Source organism: Brachycentrus maculatus, unplaced genomic scaffold (genome assembly GCF_059751285.1).
Source record: "Brachycentrus maculatus isolate JH-2025_06_01 unplaced genomic scaffold, ASM5975128v1 h1tg000068l, whole genome shotgun sequence".
Lineage (NCBI taxonomy): Eukaryota > Metazoa > Arthropoda > Insecta > Trichoptera > Brachycentridae > Brachycentrus > Brachycentrus maculatus.
The window spans coordinates 731,085-754,308 of record NW_028280822.1 but is presented as its reverse complement, the minus strand read 5'-3'; the positions used below and the strand labels follow the sequence as shown (position 1 = coordinate 754,308).

The 23,224-nt window shown below is 30.8% G+C and overlaps 1 long non-coding RNA gene across 4 annotated transcripts; it reads left to right on the top strand.

Moving 5' to 3' along the window:
* Window positions 1–6,534: 6,534 nt before the first annotated feature.
* On the top strand, window positions 6,535–20,676 carry LOC148311293 (uncharacterized). Of its 4 annotated transcripts, XR_015837280.1 has the most exons (6): window positions 6,535–6,609; window positions 12,068–12,098; window positions 13,344–13,457; window positions 15,483–15,611; window positions 16,198–16,299; window positions 18,121–20,676. It is a non-coding gene; the product is annotated as an uncharacterized LOC148311293 (long non-coding RNA). The 4 variants fall into 4 exon arrangements; XR_015837282.1 differs by having other exon boundaries at window positions 6,542–6,609; window positions 12,073–12,098; window positions 15,483–16,299; XR_015837281.1 differs by having other exon boundaries at window positions 6,543–6,609; window positions 12,052–12,098; window positions 15,483–16,299.
* The last annotated feature ends 2,548 nt before the right edge of the window (window positions 20,677–23,224 follow it).

The window sequence follows — 23,224 nt, the reverse complement described above, 5'->3', positions numbered from 1 at the left end:
ATTATTTATTCACGCCTATGGAATTAGTCCGCAAAATAAATATTTAAGAAAGCTCACCCTTAAATCATTTGAAATGAGAATAAATATCTAAGTTTAATAAAATAAGTAGAATACATTTAATAGGAAAAAAACAGTTTCAATAATATCAATTACAATATACATAATAATAATATGTGTAATATATATATATATATATATATATATATATATATATATATATATATATATATATATATATATATATATATATATATATATATATATATATATATATATATATATATATATATATATATATATATATATATATATATATATATATATGTACAATATGTCAAAGGTATATAAACAAACAGGGTCAAGGCTTAGTTTATCAAACTGTTTGCCTTTATACCTCTCGTAAATATAATTTTCCATGGTTTCGTATCATTTCATTCTTATATATATAATTATTCAGTGAAAACAATATTTTATAATGATTTTATATACATTTGTGTTGATAGGAATTTCAGTAAAAAAATATGGAGTACAAAATAAGTAAAAAAGTATAATAAAATTAATCACACTATTAATTGCGAATAAGCATTTTTCTGTCCTCTACTGCGGTCATTAAGACAAGGAACGCAGCAAAGATAGAGTTAACGCTATTTGATGGCATGCTACGAGTGCAATTTATTAATAAGGTTGTCCTCTATTGCGGTCGCGGATATCAGGAACACATAAAAATAATAAACAATATATTCAGTGGCAGGTAAAGTAAATTGTATTACAGTATCGAAAGGAGGGAGATAAGTTTGTCCTCTATTACGGTCACAAGTATCAGCATCACAGAAAAGCGAGGAGTTCATGACGATATTAATGTAAAATTAATAATAAAATATCAATTAACCCTTTAAGCTTCATTTATTTCCGCTTTATTAAAAAAATCTAAATAATAAAAAAAACTTATGCAAAGAAAACGAGAAATTTTTAAAGGAATAATTACCAACCAGTTATGGCGTATTTAACAAAAGATAAGTTGTATAAGATTTCATTGTAAATAATCTAAACATAATTTAAATTGGATCTCCAAGGACTAAACCAATTTTAAAAGGGAAAATTTCAACTTTATGCATCGTGTTGTACATAACATATGAAAGAATAACGTCATTGAAGACAATTTTCTATTAAGTAAAACATTAAGACGATAAACAATAATTTTATTAAGACCAAAAGATAAAGAAAATCTCAACTATAGCATTCAAAAGTTTATTTTAAAATACAAAATCATTTTTCATTCAAACCCTTATCCGCACGCGACGGTGCATCATATAAACGCAATGTCATCTCTATCGTTAACACATGAAGGAAAGGTGATCAGCCCTTCGCTTCAGGTAATATTGAACAAATAAATATTAGAGTGAAAAAAACACTTATATTATTTTACCCCCCCTGGGAATCGAACCCGGAACCGCCATCAAGATAGCAGAGCATCCTGACCATTACACTACGTAGGTGGACATAAAATATAAATAGTAAAAAAATATAAAAGATTCAACCGATTTAAAAAAATAATAAAAATTTATAATTTCAGCGAAAGTAAGGCTCTCATTAAGTACAAGCACAACAAACGCAATAGTTGGTAAATGACTCAATGACTGTCAATGGATGGGAAAAAAAACTTTTAATGTTCGGCTCCATAAATAATAATGCCCTCTAATTCATTTATAAAATATTTAAGTACCTATACTACTACTCGACCGAATTATACTACTATTCGCGACTGGACCGGGATGAGAGTGGAGAAGTTGTTCCGGAGAGGATTGCGAAGCTTTTGCCATAGTGATCGCCAACTACGGAGGGACCTAACAAGCCACACGAAGAAGAAAAAGATACTACTACTAATAAAATAAAGTCAGAAAACAAGAAAAACAGACCAACGGTGTGATAGATTCCATTGCTAGTTTCAGCATTATCGATATCGGTATAAAAGCTGGGTTATGGCCCTTATTTGAGTAGCAGATTCTGAAGATATGAGTTTCAACCCTTAGTCTACAACACACCGATATTTATTTTTTATTAAGCCGTTAAAGCTCACCTGAAATTTGTACTGTATTTAAATATGTATTTGTTTGTTTGCTAAATAATACGTATTTGTTTGTATTGTAAGAAGATAAATACGAATTATTTGTTAACTAATGACATACTATCCACGCCCAATGGTGCATAGGGTACTGCACCGTATTGACGCAGTGTTATCTTGATCATTACTTACATGAAGACAAGGTGATCACTCCTGCGTTTCAGGAACAAGTCCAGGGTTAGATAAATCCGATAGATTTTTTTTTGGTGGTAGAGTTTTATTTATCACTTCGTAAATTGTATAAATCTTATCAATAAAAAAAAAATTGCAATCATTCGACCAAGGGTGACGTTGAGGCAGTGCTTATTTTTACTTGTCTATTTTTACTTGGGTAGTGTCTCCCCAATCAGCTGTTTAAGGGGTTATTTATTGTAGAATAAGATTGTCCTCTACTACGGTCATAATGACTAGGAGGACATAATAGTCAGAGCGGTACGGCAATATGATTAAAATGAAATTAAGAAACGTTTCTTGCAAGACTTGTCCTCTGCTAATGTCACGATTACCAGAATCACATGAAAACGAGTAGTAACTTCATTGCAGTCATCATGTCACGCGACAGAATAATATAAGAAATTACTCAAACCACTCAATATAATGCATTTTGCGCATGTTCCGTACACAGTGCAAAAATAAAACGATGTAACGTAACCTGTCATAAAAAATGTTTTTGTGTGATCCGTTGACAACTACTAGGAGCTCTACGCAGCTTCTGACGTTGTCTTTATTACTTTATTACTATGACTTCGTTGTGAAACAAAACGACACCATCTGATTTTGAAGATGTTTAACTTAAAATACATCCATACATTCAGAACCACATTTTAAACAAAGCGTTACAAAAACATGAGTTTTCTTAATTTCACTGTGAATATATAATATAATGTCATAAATAATGTTTTATTGAAAAACAACAAAAGTCCGTCTTTTCCTCAGCATCTCACTTTTAGTTTTATAAATAAATTTTCAATAACACATATCTCATACCAGTACTCAATAGGGGTCGCTTTTGCACACTTCATGAAATACTGATTAAAATTTATGTGTATATTGAATATTTTTACAAAATAATTAAAAAACATTATATTGAAGAACTTCGGTTTGCTTCCACTGTCATTAAGACTACGTTGAACTACATTGATAATATTATTATTTGTAGCAAATGTACATATACGAATGTGAAGATGTATTAATTTAATGTATCAAGGAGAAAAGTGAGGATGTATTGGTTGAAAATATATTTCAGAAATAACGCAGAGACATTCTCAGCGTCGTATGAGCTCCTGGTATTGAATTAGATAACACAAATGGGATGGGAACCTCATACTGGTGAACCGTAAAAATGGACCGTAAGAATTAGATAACACAACTACATTAAAAAATAAAATAAAAGTCTCACAAATACCTATTTAAAAAAAATTGTAGAGTTAAATTGTTTAAAGTACGCTTAAATGAATCTGAGAAAAACTTTTAAAGAGCTTTAAATCGAGGCTGTTTTACAAAGAGTGCATATATATATTTATTTACACTGGTTGACAATTTTTAAGCACATGAAAGCAACAAAGTTTCAAACAAAGAGCGACTTTCAAAAGCTTTTTTATCGAAATATTACCAGGAATACATAATACTCGAAGAGGTTGAATATTATTAATGATTTGATGTATTCTCGTTAAAGCGTTTGCTCGTATACCGGACAAAACAAGTTAATATTAGGCAATGATTTTTTTAATTACTAAAAAGTATATTATTATATTTTAATTGAAAAAAAAATGCACATTAAAATATTCGACATGTCACATCATGGTCTACATCCTCATTATTCACGTTCCTTCCTACAGTGTTGCATGGCAACAGCAATAGCTGTTGAAAACACGAACCATATTGTACCGTAATGCGGACAAACAGAGGGCGACGTACCAGGATATCATACGTGAATAGAGTATAGCGGGGATCTGTTCACTCTCAATGTGACGATTTGCAACAAAGTAGATAACCAACTATCGCAATTTAACCGTTCGGGATAAATATACAGGATGGGTTTTTGTCCTAAATTTAATTTTAAATTAGAACAAATTCATGCGATTTGAGATAATTAATTTACTTTAACTATGCTGTCGTCATGTATCGATATAATATGGACGACATTATTAAATATTCCCAGAATAAAAAAACCTACCCAGAATAGTTAAATCAACTTATCTGAGTATGTTGGAACAATGTTGCTTACATTATATTAAAATAATAGGTATATGCATCAACACCAGATTGCTACAGCAACATTAAGGATCATCTTTATTTTTATTTTTAAATAAATTGGAGTAAGAGCAAATTTATACAGTGAGTGTTATTTATGCTACCTGGGTCATTAATGTGCAGGAGTGCGCATTCCATATAGGCAGAAAAGCAGTGCCTATCCTAACTTACCCGCGTGACATATAAAAACGCTACCAGTACCTACCCTACCTTACTAAGTAGTACCTAGCTTACCTTACTACATACGTCTACTGCCTACCCTAGTAAGTATATAGTACCAGCTTCCCTTACTACTTATGTCTACTACCTGCACTAATTAATTATCTGGGCACCCCACTGCTTATATGCTACCTGCGGTCGATTGTTTTAGCTTGTCGTTTTTAAACTGTCTTTGCAATAATAGCAAAATGTAAATAAAGTGATAGAATTCAAAATACAAAAATTCATGAAGTATAGCTTCTTGTGAATTAAACCTTACTTTTTTGTAAATAATAAATATATAAGTATGTATTAAAAATATAAAATTAGATAAAAAATAAAAGCATACGTATAACAATAGAGTATACCAAATTTCGTTATAGTAATAAAACAACTGAAAATATGTATATTCATTTTGAACGTCCTTTATATTGCAAACATCAATGATTACTGTACGAGAGAGACAGACATATATCAATGGTCTCTTATTGTATTGTCTTGCTAGAAACTGTACTGGGAAAAACTATGTCTGTCTCAGTAGAAGCAGTGTGATACTCTTCTATGTAGTACTCACCGGATAATATCGTAGACATTATCCCGCGCTTTTATGCCACCCTGGTAGTTCATATTGGAAATACACCTGTTTGAATCTACGTGTACGTGATTTCGAACAAAAATAAAATTTGATTTAAAAAATACAAAAAATAACCGTGAACTGAATTTCATTAAAGTACCTTTCTAACGTCATTTAAATTTAATTCACGGCAATCTAACTTACTGTAAGTACTTTTCGAATACTTTTTATTTCGTACGTATTTGTACTAAGTATATATATATTTTTGATTCGCTTAAAAATATTCGAAGATCATACCTATTTGGAATGATAATATTTGCACATGTGAGTAGCATCATCATGGACAGTGGTCATATCAGCCAGAGATACCTTCACACGCATTCTGGTATATAATATACTTTCAGGTTCATATGGCTGATCTCATTTTGAACATTTTCAGGGTTTCATGATCCATTCTATCCATCGGTTTAAATACACGACCTCAATATCAACGTCAGTCGGAGGATCAAAAATTGTATCGCTATGTTTAAGGTAGAAATTTATAATTGAAATTGGTTAAAAAGCTCATTTCATCTAATCTGAAACATCTGCTTATTTTACAAAGTGGGTATATTTTATCTTCGTCGGCTGCCATAAAGTATGTGATGGTAATCACATCACATTTTTTATGGCAGCCATGTTGATGAAATCTTATAAAAAAAAGATGTTTTTGAGTTTTCAGATTTAATTTAAGCCCGTATTTGCATTTCAACTTCATGAAGTTAAGTTCCCTAAAATTGTGCAAGATCATTATTCGGGCGATAATTTCATACATACACTATAAAATAGCGATATTTTTTGGTGTAAAACTTTGTGTTTTATACATAGAAATCTAATAAAAATAAAACTGACAGAGTTTTTATCATTTTATTTGATGTTACTTCACATTTTCTAACAAGTATTGAAAGCACGTATACGAACGTCAATACGTTAGTTACCACGTTAAAATCGTGCTTGCATATATTCATTCTGATATTCAACAACTTGATTGTGCGTAAACTTGTGTGAAACAAACAGCACATTTTATGAGGTCACGCAGGAAAAGACAAATAAACGCACATCAACTATTCGCATAATTCCCGATATTATTTCCCAGGAGCTCAAAAAACGTGAAGAGATATTATGAGTTGAGACGTTAACACAAATCTTTATAATATTATGAAAGTGGTTGTAAAATTCTACAGTTTATAAAAAGTTACTATTTGATACATAAAATATAAATGTAATCAGGATTACAAACATTCACATTTTACCTTTCTACTCATTGCCATGCCGGCTTAATAAATATTTTTCCGTCTCGCGTTTCAGCATTTGCTGAAATTGATACCAACAATTTCAGTATAATGCAATACGAGCTAAGAAGTAAAAGTGTGGTTACGGTGGAAAAAAATAAGGTTTTTTTCTGAGCACAAAAATAATAAAGGTAATTACTTATATTGACTTTATATTTATGATTTATAGTATATCAGGGTTATATGACCCTCAATATTGTAAATATTTCTTCAACTTAACAGTTTACTAGCGGCATCTTATATTTAAAAGGGATGTTAGCAAAGACCCCAACCTTTTGGTTTAAATATTTTTCAAAAGGTGGTGTATTGTATGCTTCTAACTTTGAAGAATAAATTTACAATGATCTTATGATTCCCATAATGTTGTCATCCTTTCATAAATAAAAACAGGCAGTATTTTTTCAAAAATTGTAATTAACTTTCGTCAAGCCGATTATACATGCAATATTAAATAAATTAGTGTGCATGCTATATATGGTAAATATTTTATAGGTGCATATTCTGTACGCTACTAAGAACTGCATTATGAGTTAATGCCTATTTTGCAATTTTTGTTTCCAAAGAAATCAATACAATGTGTAAAAAGTTCAGCAAACGAAGATTTAAGTTAATGAGTAAATCTATAAATTATTAATTATAATTCCAAAAAAAGGGGTGAAGGATTCAGCGTTAAAGTGAAACGTGTACAGTGCATACGGCTAATATCATCACAATGGATCATCATCAAGTAAATTCATCTCACGAATGTATTTTTTGTTTGTCTTAACAATTAAAATATTAAACCCGTACAAAAACAAATATAAATCAATAGTAAAATACATAATACCTTAATTGCATCAATTGAGTTGACAATGCGCGCAGAATAAGATAAATTGGGATCTGAATCGATGTAGATATGCATCGGAATAGCGTAGAACTTTCCCTTCGCGTTTACAACCATGTTTACATTTTAGTTCTGTCCAGTGCAGATAAAGGTGGGTACCAATTTTACGATCGCCCTTGGCAATTCTATAGGGAAATAGGAATTGTAAAGGAAAGAGGTATTGGAAAATACGCGAAGGAAGGGCCAAGGCACAAAAATAGGGTTCGCAAAACGATAAGAAAGTAAGGTCTGAATGAAATAGATTGCTTATCAACTGTTGCAATGGATTTCAAATAATGAATCTAATTTTCGTTTAGATTTTAAATTTGTGGAGGTTTCATTGCGTAGTAATCATGGTACATATTACTTTTTTTCTTAATAAATCCCCAAGATTTCAATTTGGTGTCACAGCTGAGAATCGTGCCATTTTTTCAACATGTATCTATCTGTCAGTCTTTTGCTTAATTGCAATTTCTAAATATATGTATACAACCTTTCATTATATCATGACGTTAAGGATTCAGGAAGATCAGGGAACCATGTATAGCGTAGTGAACAAATCATAGATGCCCTTTTACTACTGAAGATTTTTTTAATGATTTAACATTGGTAAAAATAGTAAAAAGTAAATAAAGTAATAAATAAAAGGGTTGTTGGGAGACAGGAAACGACAGAAAATAAAAATGAAGATGACAGTCGAGATTCTACAAAATGATATCTAGTTTCTTAGCAATTATATAATTTGTATATTATTTTTTTAAATTTAAAGTGTTTTATTTAGCTTATTTACTAATAATTCGATATGTAAATTGAAATCGTAATTATTTTTTCACTTGTTCATTGTTATTTACCTCATTTGTATAACAGAAAAAAATACGCCTGGGAACAGGAGACGATGATAATCGAGGAGGTAAAATATCAAGTCAGCCGGCGTCGTATCGCACAGGCGCAATAGAGAAAATGTCATGTCAACTGGGCAACATTGTAGCAAATGTAGTCTGGTATGTAACAGGAGTTCATTTTAGATAAGAAGATAAATCTGAAGAATTTAACAAAGCCAGTCAACAATCTAGGAAAAAACAGGTATCATTACAGAGGGACAACGCGAATAATAAAAGATAATGAAAATTAAATACGTTACTCATTTATAAATTCATTATATAAAATATCATACCGATGCAAAACAGAACAACAATGTTGTGTCTAAAGATGTACATACATGTGTTTACTCATGTATTATATTGATAATAGGAGCTATTTTCAACGGCTCGGGTCATTGTGATAATAAAACTGTTATCTAAATAAATAAATTGCAAATAATAATGACGAATAAATATAAAGTTAATTCATATTTTATTTTATTACAAATACTTTATTATAATATTATGAAAATAACTTTCTTTCTTTCTTATAGTTATGAATAATTTAACGTATTTTGTATAGGTCCTCTGTGAACACGAGTATTCGGACCAAACTGTGAATAGCTAAATTAAAAACTTCATAGAGACCGCTTTCATAGAAACTACTTTATTTTAAGCTTACTAATCATCGATCGCCGATTTACAAATGAACAAGAGTTTTAAAATATCTCAATTTATTTATATTCAATTGTGATCTCCATTCTACATAAATTTAAAGACATTTGATTCGCCCACCGCATCGTGAATGTAATGAAAAATATACAAATAATCCTACGGCTATCCGAGTGACACCTTTTTTTAATAATTCGTCTTAAAAAAAAATCTTGTAATATATTGTGTCCGTTATTTATTATAAGCGCGGTGATATTGAGATATTTCAATGATATCCGTTCAATGCCCATAGTTACTATACTTGAAAATCCAATAGGGATCTGATGGCATTGACAAGAGTTAACATTTCTTTAGCTCAAAGATAGAACTATGTAATAATATTGGTAAACCAATTTATAACCATATACCTGAACCATGGAAGGGCGGAGTAGCTCTAAATCCAAATAATTTTCACTTCTTTGCGGCATTTGTTGCGCGAATTGACGGTCTAAAATACTTTTACAGTCCCATTGATTGACGCCCATTCCGTTACTCTCTCTCTCTCTACATATTATACATATATATGTATATATAAATTTAAACAGTTGTTATTTTTTCTAGCTTAGAAGAGGAATCTTACCCAGTATTCCAGGTAAGATGAGTATTTTTTTTTATACTACCGGTTAGTGTTGTCTTCTAAAATATGGATTTCTATTTATAAAAAAAAAAATATTTAAAAAAAAACTATGAAGTCTTTAAAAGTCTGAAGATAGCGTGCATTAAAAAGATAACTTACGGTTTTTTAACATATCTGTTATCAATTTTTTTACGATGCTAATTGAAATTAGTTCTACAATTATTAAATTATTGAATAGTATATACACTAGATGTAAATTAAAGCAGTTTTTATTAAATCTAACACCAAAAAACATTTATTTATTAAAAAAAGAGCAAGCTAAGATTGGATCCTTCACAGAGCAAAACTGTGGTTCCACATAGCAACACTTTGCACTGTGGTAGTCATTTGGCATCAAAACTACATTAATAACAGGTACACGCATCAGGTAGAACTAACGATTTCTTTTGACAGTTACAAGCTTTATTTCAGAAAATAAACCCTTAAGCTCATATATCTACAAAAGATACATTATTTCTTACAATTATATTCTACGTGCATTATAAATCCACGCGCAACCCTTTACTCTTTTTCCCATTTTATACTGACATTTTATAATGAATTTATAGATATCGCATAACCTGTTATGGTTTGAATCGAAGAATCATCATTTTACAAAACGTTTGAAATATATTTACTTTGTTACCAATATACTCCATTTCGCAAAGGGTCATTATCTGACGTGTTTGGGGCGATGGAACAATTTATTAAAAGGTCAGGCCTTTGAACTCTTTACCCTTTGAGGCACTTAAAACATTACTGAAGCTAGGACCCTTTCTTTACCTTGACCCCTGACAAAAGATTTTTGCAAAGCTAAAGCAAAAAAGGTATTTGCATGTTGCAACAATGAAGATAGCTTTCCGTTACCATAAGTCGGTCGTTGTAGAGCACGAAACTGGATTCACTGTTGAGTCCAAATTACATATTTTTATTTTTTACTTTTGTCGATTTAAATACAATAAGTTAATATGGGTTGCGGCAGGGTTTAAGTGCTGCGAACCCGATTTGAATACCAACGTACAATTTCCTTTCTTTTACAGTAAATATATATACATATATATATATATATATATATATATATATATATATATATATATATATATATATATATATATATATATATATATATATATATATATATAAATATAAATTTATATATATATACATATATACATAAACATATATATTTTTCCTATAAATAAACAAAAATACTCCTTTCATTTCAGTATTTATTTTTTCACTTGTTCATTGTTATTTACCTCATTTGTATAACAGAAAAAAATACGCCTGGGAACAGGAGACGATGATAATCGAGGAGGTAAAATATCAAGTCAGCCGGCGTCGTATCGCACAGGCGCAATAGAGAAAATGTCATGTCAACTGGGCAACATTGTAGCAAATGTAGTCTGGTATGTAACAGGAGTTCATTTTAGATAAGAAGATAAATCTGAAGAATTTAACAAAGCCAGTCAACAATCTAGGAAAAAACAGGTATCATTACAGAGGGACAACGCGAATAATAAAAGATAATGAAAATTAAATACGTTACTCATTTATAAATTCATTATATAAAATATCATACCGATGCAAAACAGAACAACAATGTTGTGTCTAAAGATGTACATACATGTGTTTACTCATGTATTATATTGATAATAGGAGCTATTTTCAACGGCTCGGGTCATTGTGATAATAAAACTGTTATCTAAATAAATAAATTGCAAATAATAATGACGAATAAATATAAAGTTAATTCATATTTTATTTTATTACAAATACTTTATTATAATATTATGAAAATAACTTTCTTTCTTTCTTATAGTTATGAATAATTTAACGTATTTTGTATAGGTCCTCTGTGAACACGAGTATTCGGACCAAACTGTGAATAGCTAAATTAAAAACTTCATAGAGACCGCTTTCATAGAAACTACTTTATTTTAAGCTTACTAATCATCGATCGCCGATTTACAAATGAACAAGAGTTTTAAAATATCTCAATTTATTTATATTCAATTGTGATCTCCATTCTACATAAATTTAAAGACATTTGATTCGCCCACCGCATCGTGAATGTAATGAAAAATATACAAATAATCCTACGGCTATCCGAGTGACACCTTTTTTTAATAATTCGTCTTAAAAAAAAATCTTGTAATATATTGTGTCCGTTATTTATTATAAGCGCGGTGATATTGAGATATTTCAATGATATCCGTTCAATGCCCATAGTTACTATACTTGAAAATCCAATAGGGATCTGATGGCATTGACAAGAGTTAACATTTCTTTAGCTCAAAGATAGAACTATGTAATAATATTGGTAAACCAATTTATAACCATATACCTGAACCATGGAAGGGCGGAGTAGCTCTAAATCCAAATAATTTTCACTTCTTTGCGGCATTTGTTGCGCGAATTGACGGTCTAAAATACTTTTACAGTCCCATTGATTGACGCCCATTCCGTTACTCTCTCTCTCTCTACATATTATACATATATATGTATATATAAATTTAAACAGTTGTTATTTTTTCTAGCTTAGAAGAGGAATCTTACCCAGTATTCCAGGTAAGATGAGTATTTTTTTTTATACTACCGGTTAGTGTTGTCTTCTAAAATATGGATTTCTATTTATAAAAAAAAAAATATTTAAAAAAAAACTATGAAGTCTTTAAAAGTCTGAAGATAGCGTGCATTAAAAAGATAACTTACGGTTTTTTAACATATCTGTTATCAATTTTTTTACGATGCTAATTGAAATTAGTTCTACAATTATTAAATTATTGAATAGTATATACACTAGATGTAAATTAAAGCAGTTTTTATTAAATCTAACACCAAAAAACATTTATTTATTAAAAAAAGAGCAAGCTAAGATTGGATCCTTCACAGAGCAAAACTGTGGTTCCACATAGCAACACTTTGCACTGTGGTAGTCATTTGGCATCAAAACTACATTAATAACAGGTACACGCATCAGGTAGAACTAACGATTTCTTTTGACAGTTACAAGCTTTATTTCAGAAAATAAACCCTTAAGCTCATATATCTACAAAAGATACATTATTTCTTACAATTATATTCTACGTGCATTATAAATCCACGCGCAACCCTTTACTCTTTTTCCCATTTTATACTGACATTTTATAATGAATTTATAGATATCGCATAACCTGTTATGGTTTGAATCGAAGAATCATCATTTTACAAAACGTTTGAAATATATTTACTTTGTTACCAATATACTCCATTTCGCAAAGGGTCATTATCTGACGTGTTTGGGGCGATGGAACAATTTATTAAAAGGTCAGGCCTTTGAACTCTTTACCCTTTGAGGCACTTAAAACATTACTGAAGCTAGGACCCTTTCTTTACCTTGACCCCTGACAAAAGATTTTTGCAAAGCTAAAGCAAAAAAGGTATTTGCATGTTGCAACAATGAAGATAGCTTTCCGTTACCATAAGTCGGTCGTTGTAGAGCACGAAACTGGATTCACTGTTGAGTCCAAATTACATATTTTTATTTTTTACTTTTGTCGATTTAAATACAATAAGTTAATATGGGTTGCGGCAGGGTTTAAGTGCTGCGAACCCGATTTGAATACCAACGTACAATTTCCTTTCTTTTACAGTAAATATATATACATATATATATATATATATATATATATATATATATATATATATATATATATATATATATATATATATATATATATATATATATATAATATAAATTTATATATATATACATATATACATAAACATATATATTTTTCCTATAAATAAACAAAAATACTCCTTTCATTTCAGTATGCTGCAGTCACAGGAACATGTGAACTTGGTCTAAAAATTCGTGGTTAAGAGACGCACCGAATCATACCGATGAAGACTATATTTTCATCATTTTTAAATAAAAGATTTAAGGTAAAAATTCAACTCATTATGTAACAAATGGAAAAAAAACGCTTAAATTTTGAGAGGTCATCGTAAACATAAACATTTACTGTCGAGGCGAAAATAAAATTAATATTTCAAAATTAAAAATTCGCTTCCTGAAATTTAATTCAACTTCAGACACAAAAATAAAATTCCTTGGGTTATCTGTCAAAATCAAAATATGTAGTTCACAAGACATAATTTTTTATGTCTAGATACGATTTTTAAATCCTTTATTAATCACATTTTTATTGACTTTATAAAATAAAACAACTTTGTTTTAACCATTTTTTATTGGTACACTTTATCCTACCGATTTCGACAAGAACCTTGTCATCGTCAGGGATTACGTACTAAATTATAAAACATTGAAATACTCATCGTTAGGTTTTAGAATTTAGTACATAAACCCTGATTATGACAAGGTTCTTGTCGAAACCGGTTACATAAAGTGTATCAATAAAAAGTGGTTAAAACGAAGTTGTTTTATTTTATAAAGTTTATAAAATGTGCCACAAATTATCTGCGAAAAACATTCAAGACATTTTTATTGATTTGTGACAATATTTACAGAATGCGTGAACATTGAGACCTTTTGTAAAGTGATTTATTTATATGGAATTTTGCGGATGTCCTATAAAAACTCAATTGATAAAAATAAATTATTGTACATTAGTCTATGCTACCATGAAGATTCAATTTTTGATTTATTAATTATTTAGTATGGTAGGTATAAGAATTTATATTTTACTGATATTGAAAATAAGAACTAAGCAAAAAAAAATCTTCTTTTTTGACATTTGTGATGGCATTTCCAGTTGTAGCTAATTTAAGTGATCAACGATAGGTACCTACTGCAAAAGTTTTAAAAAAATAGTTCAGTAGTTTCGAAAATCATCGTAGAAATCAATGAAAAGTAAATAATCCTGACAGTGTACGAGGTTTTTAAGGACGGTATAAGAAATAGGAAACCACTTATTAAAATTTAAAAAGTCATAGACATAATAGGTTTATAAATTGCCAACAAAGTTCTTTATAGTAACTATGTAGTTAAAATATATTTTTTTAGTTAAACATTAACTTGGTAATAAAAATACATTGCCGATAAATCGGTTAAAAGAAATACATTGATAAGTTAAAAATTTTACTGCATAATACAAAGCAACAAACTCAATCAAAAAATCCTTTATAAAATTTAACTTGTACTTGGTAAACACCGTTATTTTATTAAAATTTATCATGACACGTGTTTCAATGCAATGCATAAAAATTAAAATGATATTGAATGCATCTAAACACGTGTCACATAAAGATAAACCCTTTATTGTAACACGTTTTTCATTGCAATTTAGTTTCCTAAGTCAAATAATCGTTGGTATTTTTCGTTTAGTGCAAGTATCAAACTTTTAAGTTATATACTGACATTTACTGGTGGAACTGCATTTTATATATGTACAATAATAAAACCACAACGATATAGTTTTTTTAAACTTTTTTATTTGACTAGTTACCGGGTTCGGGTTGTCCGCCTCCGTAGTGTAATGGTCAGCACGCTCGGCTACCGTTCTGAAGGTCCCGGGTTCGATTCCCAGGGGGAATCAAATAAATAAAAGTAATTTTCTTACTCTAATACCTATTTAATATTACCGTGGACTGGTACCTAAATCAGAGGGCTGATCACCTTTCCGTCATGTGTTGACGATCAAGATAACACTGCTTTTATATGATGCAGTGCCCTATGCAGCATTGGGGTGCAAAAAAGGGTTTGAAGAAGAGTTACAGGGTTTCGTCGTTAACTAAATCATCGGACTGGTGCCAGTCACTGGTCGAATAAAATAAAATTTGAAAAAAACTAAATACATAGTTTTATTTTTATTTTAAGTACCGAACGTAACAGAGCGTTCAATTTATAGTTTCATATCGAAGCTTGGATAGATACGTTCATGGGCCGTGCATCGTGAATAATAAAAAACCAACTTACTGATTTTAATGTACTTTCGTTTTCATTTACAGATCACGTGAGCCAGTTAATTTTGTACATTGCCCTTCCTTATTTATTCATGGACGGATCGGAGGAGAAGACTTGTAAAATTTTAATCTTCCGCATTATTTGTTCGGAGCAATAAAATGTTCCGATGGCCGGTAGGTATCGTAAAAGAGGTGGGGGTCCAAACGCCCCTCGACCCCCCCGGCGTTCCAACCCCACCTCTATCGCCCCTCCAGCATCGCACGCACCTAGAGAAGAGAACCAGGATTGCCAACTCTCCCGAAAATATTATCACATACAAAAATATTTCAACCACACTATTTTCATATAAAATTATATAGTTTTCGATTTATTAAATGTGAACATCTTGTAATTTAATATTTGCATTAACAAAGGATTTTGATTTATGAATCTCATTAAATAAATTAAATGTACTGTATATAATATGGTAGTCATACATTAGAAAGTGACCAAGTGCATTTTGTACAAAAACGTAATCATTGACTATTTGATATCTTACTAGCTTAATATTGCCCTGAAAAAAATCCCAAAGGATTTTAAACATGGAAGTATAATATATTAACTTGTGTGGAAATGACAAACTGCATTGATGTTTATTTTCTTGCCAAAGAAAAAGTGACTTAAATGGCCCTCCTAAACATTTTACGTTTTGTTAGTTGGTCACTTTCTCCTGTACGACTACGATATCTGTATTTTCTAAATTTTATTTTGTATTTTCAGTTACCATATATTGTCTGCCTTCGTAATGCAATGGTTAACGCGTTTACATACCACACCTAAGGTCCCGGGTGCGATTCCCAGAGAGGATCAATTTGACTGGAGGTGATTTTTCACTCTTATATTCATTTATTATTTATTACCTAAAGCGTAAAGGGATAACATTGCCTTCATGTCAATAACGATCAAAATAACATTGTGTCAAAACCATGTAGTGTCCTATGCATAATCGGGTGCGGATAAGGGTTACAAGAAGAACCAATAATAATGTAAATTTATTTTAATGCATTGATGAAAAATAATAATAATAAAATAGGATAGAAGGGAAACAACAGGAATAAGTCAATATATGTTCTCTTACTCTTGTCAATTAGATTTAGATACATTTTCTTTTTATCAGTTCAATATAACGCAAAAATGTACTTTTTTTGTCTTTAGGGTATATATATTGCAATATGGTATATATAATGCCTATGCTGCAAAAAATACAAAATTGAAACACTATAATAAAATTTAAATTAAAATATTTTTTCTTTTAACTTCTTAAAAAATACTACATTTATTAAAAATTAACTTAAATTTAGTCACTAGGCCATTTTTGTTAAAATACGAAAAAAATACTGAAAATGTCACGCCTACGAGGATTTTGCACACCTAAAGAGTTTGTTAAAGATGTGATTTGTTCACGTAAACATTATTTGATTAAAAATGTATAATGCATGAACTGCAAGGAGAACCAGGTAACATATCGCTCACTCCTTTCAAGAACGTCATAAATCAAAATACTTGATTTTTCAGGAGAACGTTTTTAAAGTTTAAGAATATAATACAATGTATTAAAAATAAATATCAAGCCACTTACTGAACTTTTTACTGTCAAACAGATCTTTTTAGGTAAAATCTGATGTTTTTTTCTCCATTTCAAAATTTTTAGTTTTTTGAAAATAATAATTAAACAGTGCCTTTTCTTCAAAATGCAAAAACAACACTTTCTGCCCTGTAGCGGTTAAATATTAAGTTAAAAATATGCCGCTTTTGCTGGGATATAGTACATTTTCTGGGCATTCCGAAAACACGCACAACTGAAAATTTCCAATTTTTGATTTATGACGTTCTTGAAAGGAATGGGCGATATGTAATAAAAAAAAATCTTCAGGAAAGAACACGGTGAAACTAACCATGTTGCAAATTATAATATCTACTTTTTTGATGAAATTGTAAAAGAAAAACACTTGTTTTTTTAGGGGTAAGTAAACTTACCCCTGTGTTTATTTATAGAACAGTTAAATGTTTATTATGTTTTGGTTTACATTTAGACCTGAAGATGGAAGCATGGCTTCCGAAGTGTTTTCTTTACCAATTTCATCATGTTATACCACAAAGTGAATGCCGAAACAATAAACAAAACCGTTTTTTTGATAATGTAGAACTAGTTTTATTCAATAATATAGAACGAAGCGACGCCTAAGATGTGATATAAAATGAATTCTTACTAAAAATAAAAACCGTTGGCTCAAATACAGCTTGAAAACTAACACTTATTTTATAAAATATACATTTATATTAATTTCATACAACAACATTCACTGTTATAGTTATGGATTTGGCGTTTAATTTGTAGAGCTCCATAATTTACATTTTATATATTAAAATCAACTTCTGGTTTTTAGGGTCTACTAAATTGTTTATTTTATTTTTATAAAAACATGAAAATAAAAAATTAAATTTGTGACAATTGCTTCCCTTTGCTAGGGCATTATCAAACTACTCAGTAGCGTGATAGATCCCTTCTTCTTCTTCTTCTTCTTATTATAGGCCTTCCGGCCTGTTTTTAAGAGGGATTAGCCTCCTGCGATGTCGATTCCCAGCTATCGACTCATCTGATAATGCCCTAACAAAGCGAAATAATTGTTTTTTTTTTTTAAGAGTTTAAGAAATAAATGAAGACTGTAAGGAGCATATCTGGCAAGAGTGTGCTAAATAGAATAAGGAATACCAGGATAAGAGAAATATGCGAGATCCAATACGTCGTTAGTTGGGGAAGACAACGAAGAAGACAAAGGTATGCGCATGTGAGGAGAATGGAACCATCCAGACTCCCCCATATTGGACTGCACTGCCAACCTCAAGGTAGATAACTCCCGGAGATTACCATATAGACCACCAAAGAGATGGATTGACAGCTGGGAATCAACACCGCACGAGGCAAATTCATCTTAAAAACAGGTCTTAACGCCTAACCAAGCATAAGAATAATATTTTTATGTTTTATATAAATAAAACATACAATTTAGCAGATCATAAAAATCATTGTTTAATTTTAACATTCAAAATATATTTAGTGATTTTTTTATTTTAGTGCCGAAAAAAAGGTTTTATTTTAAACGCGCAGTTTAATCAAGTTATAGTATTAAAAGTTTAATCTTTCAAAAAAAATTATTATTTACATTTTAATTTATTCATTGTGACATCCCTGATACTCGAAGCGGTTGTGCGTATCCACAGGGATGGGGGGCGAGAAGGGTGGGATTTCGGGCAAATTGTGCCGGACACTGTCTTATCTCCGCACACTAGGCGGAATATTGATGATTTCAATACACAGTGCACAAGTACGCATGTACGGCTGCCCCTGTCTCTACCTCACCCGCCGACCCCACCGGCCCCACCGGTCACCACCGGCCCCCACCGGCCTCCACCGGCCCCCACCGGCCTCCACCGGCCACCCCCACCCCGAGGGGCACTCGGACGTTGCGCGCTATTTCCATATCTAAATCCTGTCTGAGAAATGCGAGCGAAGAAAGAAAGGACTAATAATATCGGGCTCCCTTAAAAAGGCAACTTCGGGGTGTTTTACAATAGCAGTTTTTTAAACTACGCAAGTTATCCCTATTTTTTTTTAATAATTACATTGTACTTTTAACACTGATTTGAGTCTACTACAATTTAGTAGACTCAAATTAGTGTTTGATTTAAAATTTTAAGGTATAAATATGGAGTTCTACAAAATAAATAATTTAGTTTAGTTAGGTTGTTTAGTTACAAACCGTATGTAAAAGTAATTACATGAAGGAAATTTATTTGTTTTCAGAAAACCTACATACACACTCACATTTTACATAATCATGTAAAATAGATTTTCTATTTAATAAAGTGTGTTTTCTATTTAATAATTTCTAACCTGATTATTTAAAAATATATATTACATGTAAATAAAAACGGTAGAATTATTTGTAAACTTAGAATTTTCCGGTATTGGACTTTGAGATATTTACAAACAATCAACCATTTAATAAAAAAACCATTACGAGTAAATTTTTTAAAAAGAATCAGATTTTTTTTAAATAACCAGTAGAATGTAAGTAAATATATAGTTTTAAATATTATTTCATCAAAAATTACTCATTATTCAATGTTGGTGGATAGTTTGCTCTTACATTTTTGATTTCTAATAATGATACATACACGTTTGAGTTATTTTTATAAATAAAAAATGTTGTATAAAATGGCAAAAAGGTACATTAAGGCTCGATGTATTGAAAAATGAGATTCCTTATTAAATCAACTTACTCATTGCCGAATAACTTCTACTGGTAAAAAAACAGCTAAAAAAATTGTGAAAAAGTACACATAATAGTATCAATACAATCATATCAAAATAAAAAAAATAATAAAACCCTTATCCGCACCCCAATGGTGCATAGGGCACTGCGTCGTATAAACGCAGTGTTATCTTGATCGTTTACACACGAAGGAAAGGTGATCAGCCCTTCGCTTCAGGTACCAGTCCAGGGTAATATTGAATAAATATTACAGTGAAAAAATCACTCATATTTATTTTACCCCCTCTGAGAATCGAACCCGGGACCTCCAGAACGGTAGCCGAGCGTGTTGACCATTACACTACGGAGGCGGACAAAATAAGTCAGTAAAAATATACTTGTAATATTTAAAAAATGTCTTCTATCATAGAGTGTTGAAAAATTATCATCCCTTACTACCCTGTGCCTGGAGGCTGCGTAGTCATTGCTCTAGTTGAGATGGTTCGGGGGACGCTAAAGGAGAATGGACATTGTCCGAGATGTCGCCTCCCCTCTCACGCGTAGGGAAATTCGATATTTTCGCCCGTTTGCACCATGCTTAAAAACAGGGGAACGATGTTTTAAAGTCAGGGAGAAAATCGAATATTCCAATTCCGAAACTAACTAAAGTATTCATTACTCTCATTTTTTACATTACTAAGTTTTAGAAAGTGAACTTCTATATTTCACAATATCGATATATTTTCTTTGAAAACTTTATATTACAGATAATTTTCCAAAAAACAGCTACAGACATCCGAAATAACCAACTGTAACCTTTTGTTGTATTCAACTAAACTTACTTCTAAACAAACAAGATGAATAGTATGGTAGTCAATCATTGGTAAAATTGGTGAATTTATGTGTTTTTGATCAAATACAACTTAGTACATTCAAATAATCATGTTTGATTTAAAAATTTATTCATAAATTTAAATGGAGTTGTACAAATTAAACGCCAAATCAATAAATAAATAAAAAATAGAATTGGTGAATGTTACACTGTGTAAAGTGATCACTTAACCAAGCCTATGACAGTCGTAAGCCCTGCAAATACCCAGACTCCCATATTCATCCTCACCTGTGTTGAGATGTCAAAATAATGTAAAAAATAACTTCTAATTGGAGAAAATCCAGATTGGTGAACTAGTACTCAGGACATACTCAAAATTGTTGTAAACTTACTTCAACGTATATTTTTAGAAATTACAGATATGAAATCTCTACATCATTTATTTTTGAGTATGCATGAACTTTATGATTTGTTTTTCATTAATTAAGTCGTATTGAATTTCTTTTAGCGTTTTTGCGTTTATGTTATGTTTTGACCTCAAAAGACACATATTAATTTGCAGTGTATAAATTACTACTACTAATAAGTTGAATGTAAAATCTATCAGATTCAGGGAATATGGGTTCTAATGCTGCCACAGAATCTCTCATAATGCGAGCTCATGATGGCCAAAAGATCTTCGTGCAGGTGCTTTGCTAGAACATGTATGGATTGATATTCATAAATTGGTAACTATGAAAGTCTTCTCCACTTGGACTACGTGGTCCAAAAATAGGAAAACTAAGTGAACGTATTACTCCAAACAATCAACAGTGGGAGAAAAGCTTTAAAGCTTTAGTTACTTTTCGTAACCTTCTTTCGCTCTAAATTCTTACTATATTTTTTACATTATTTTTGACATTTCAATACAGATGAAGAAAAATATGGAAGTCTGGTCATTACAGGGCTTACGACCGTCATAGGCTGGTTTAAGTGATCACTTTACACACGTATAAAGTTCAACAATTCTACCTATGATTGACAACCACACTACTCAAATTCTTGAAAAGTTGTGAACAAGTTGACACTTGACATTTGGGCAAACTAAATTTTTTGTCTAATTACCTCTCAGATAATCAGGGTTTTTAATTGGTTTGAATATTACCGTATTGCGAAAATCTTTGCATTAAAATATATTGAGTTAAGAGTTTTCGGAAGACCACAAAAGAGATGGTCCAGCGACATAGTCCCTGTTGGGGGTAGAAACTGGCTGCAGGCACCAGCCAACCGGAGGAAATGGAAAGAATGGGAAGAAGCATATATCCAGCAGTGGAGGTCAGAGGGCTCATGAAGAAGAAGAAGATATTAAGTTGTATAGGGGCCACGCTCGAGTGCAAAAGTCTCAGTACAATAGTTTGACTCTATTGCATATATTTGTATATTTGTTTTAATTTAAATCTATCGTTTAGTGGATTTCACAACTTGTAGATAGTAAGAATACGCAAGAATAAACTAGCTGATAAAAAAAATAAGTATTTAATCAAGTTTTATAATTGATTAGGCAGTCACTTTGTGGTAAAATCTATCCATTTTTAAATTGAGTTTAACTTAGTAAATACCACTTTTTCTTAAAATTTACTGTGACACGAGTTTCGATGCATTCCGCATGCGGTAATTGAAAATGATGCGGAATGCATTGAAATACGTGTCACAGTAGATTTTAAGAAATAGTGGTATTTTGGGAGTCAATGTTAAATATGTTTAATTTTAACTGCGTTTCCTAAGTGATTGATAACGTTGATGGTAAATTTAAAAAAAATATGAATGAATTATTTTTTATCAAAATGACCTTGAGATGATAATATGATTACTGATTTGTGAAAATTACTTATCTAAAAATTAAAGAGAAATAATAATCGAGCATTTTTGGTACGCGGGTTTCATAGTTTGTAATTCTTGTAATAATTATGTTTTCTCTTGAAAATATTTTCACCAAAATTAAAATTAGTATTATTTCAATATGATTCAATTTGATTGCAAGGTATGGGTAATTCTTATATACGTATAAACATATTGAAAATTAATTAAAATGTTTACAACTGGAGTAAAAAAATTGCATTAATTGATTCGGCAGTCAGTTTGTAGTAAAATCTATCCATTTTTAATTTAAATTTTACTTAGTAAATGCTACTATTTCTTAAAATCTATTGAAACACGTGTTTCGATGCATTCCGCATCATTTTCAAATACTGTATACTGTACGTGTTTGAAAATGATGCGGAATGCATAAAAAACGTATGACTTTAAGAAATAGTGGTATTTACAAAGTAAAACTTAAATAAAAAAAAAATAAAAAATGCATTAGAGAGATGAAAGTAGGTTTGTAAAGATACGTGAGAATGGAATATTGAATACTACACGGTAGGCACGGGTGACACGTTAGTAAACGTCTTCGTTAGCATAACGTCGTTAGGCAAGTAAAACGCCGGCTATTCTTCTTCTCTCTTCCATTGTACGTGATGTTATAATGTATAATTTTGATTCGGGTTGGCAAATAGGTCGGCCAATCTACGCGTACAATGGCCGTCCGGCTGACGTTTTCGGTGTGCCTTATTAGATTATCGCCAACTATGTCGGCCAGGGGGTCCACGAGTCGATATTCAAAACCCGAAGGGGGCGA